The sequence below is a fragment of the Hevea brasiliensis genome, chromosome 2 (assembly GCF_030052815.1).
Source record: "Hevea brasiliensis isolate MT/VB/25A 57/8 chromosome 2, ASM3005281v1, whole genome shotgun sequence".
NCBI classification, from domain to species: domain Eukaryota; kingdom Viridiplantae; phylum Streptophyta; class Magnoliopsida; order Malpighiales; family Euphorbiaceae; genus Hevea; species Hevea brasiliensis.
In genome coordinates, this window is record NC_079494.1 from 125,484,989 (window position 1) to 125,487,288 (window position 2,300).

Here is a 2,300-nt window from a genome sequence, read left to right on the forward strand (position 1 = left end):
ATTTTTCCTTGAGCGTGTAGCAAAATCGACTTCTCGTGGGCTCTGTGACTTGGCCCCGTACATCTAGCAGAATTTGGTTTAAATTAAAAAATTCAATCGAATCGAGTTAATTTAGTTTAATTAATTTGATTTTAAAATTTAATTGATTCGGTTTTTTTTTATTTAAAAAAATTTCAATTTTTTTTTTTTTTTTTAAAAAAAAAAAAAAAATCGATTAAACATCAAATAATTATTTATATATATAAATATCAAAAAATTTTTTTTTAAATTTTTTTATTATTTTTTTTAAAATAATTATTTTATTTTATATTATATAATATATATATTTTTTTTTTTATTTTTTTTATTTTATTTATGTTCAAATTAAAGTTAAAATTAGACCAAAAAAATTCAAAATCAAAAAAAAAAAAAAAAAAAAAAAAAAAATCAAAATAATAATTAAAATCAATAAAGAAATCAGTTCAGTTTCATTTTTTTCGATTTTTCATCAATTTCAATTCGATTTCATTTCAAAATTTTTTTTTTTTTTTTTAATTTTTAATTTAATTTAATTGATTTAATTATTTCAATTGATCGATATTTTCACTCATGTGTGACACCGAGAAACTCACTTTTTTTTAAAAAAAAATAAAAAAAAAAAAAAAAAAAATTCAAAAAAAAAATTTTTTTTTTTAAATTATTTTAAAAAATTATTCTTAATTTTATATCTTTTTTTTATTTTTTTATTTTTTTTTTTTTTTTTAAACCTCATTTTTTTTAAAAATTTCTCATTTTTCCATTAAGTGTTTAGTGTTTTTTTTATCCTATTTTTTTTCATTTTTTTAAAAATTTAAAACAAATTTATATCTATAAATATTATTAATTTAATAAATTATTATTAATAAATATAAATTAATATAAATATCTATATTTTTTTTAAATTTTTTTTATTAATTTTTTTTTTTTATTTTTTTTTTTTTTTATTTTTTTTTTTTATTTTTTTTTTATTATTAATTATTTTTTATAAAAAAGATTATAGAAAAAAGAGAAAAAAAGATCAATGGAAGAAGATTAATTTCTAATTTTATTTTTTTTTTTTTTTTTTTTATTTTTTTATTTTATTTTTTTTTTTTATTTATTTTTTTTTTTTTGTTTTTTTATTTATATTTCTTTTAATCAACGAAATATTTTCTTTATTTCTATAAAAAAAAAATCAATTTGTATAGAATTTAATGGAATTTAAAAGAAATTTTACAAAATTTACATAACAATATTTTTTAATTAAACGACCATGCCAAAAATTCACTCAATCATCCATTTTCTCATATATCAGCTAAAATTTTTAACTCTGAAACTTTGACTATTAATGTAGTCAACAATAATTTACTACACCCACTCAATATCATTAATTAATTAAGAAAAATATTAGAAGTGGTCTAATAAGAATTCCTAATGACATTATTTATGATTTTATATAAATTTGAGATATATAAATTTATTTTATATTTATTAATTGATTTACATGTTTGTTAATTGTTATAAATCACTTTTTTCAGAATAAATTATTTGTAATAAAAGAATTCAAATAAATTTTCATATAATAATGCTTGATTTCTATTTTTTTTAAAATGAAAATTTTGAAAGTTTTTTAAGTTATAAGGGATTGAATTTTTTCATTCCAAATAGGAGATTAGGTATAAAATTTATTGACAAAGAAGATAATTGCGACTTATTAATTTTACTTTTGATGGTAATTTAAAAATTGGGGACAAATAATTTTGATTATGAAATTATTTGCAAAAAAAGAATACAATTAAATTGAATAAATTATTTATAAAAAAAAATTCAACTGAATTTTTACATAGTTATATTTGATTTTTATTTCTTTTGAAATGAATTTTTTTTTAAGTTAAAAAAATTGAATTTTTTTCATTACAGACATTAAATAAATTTAAAAAATGATAAAATGCTATTTAGACTCTTAAAAGTTATTCTAAATAGTCACATAAGTCCTTAAAATATTTCAGAATCCAGATAAACCCTTTAACTTAAAAAAAAAAAAAAAAAATCAAACAAACCCTTATACTATTTTGTGGATAAATAAATATTTAACTTTTAAAAATAGATATAAAAAAAATTGAATTATAGATAAAAATATGCTGATGAGGATTCTGTGTACTATAAGATTTTTGTGTATGGTCTTAATTGAATTTATATTATAGATAAATTATAATTTAATCTTTTTTTTATTTATTTTTAAAAGTTAAAGAATTTCTTTGCTCACAAAATAAAATTTTAATTTCCAAATAGAAAAGCGTGAA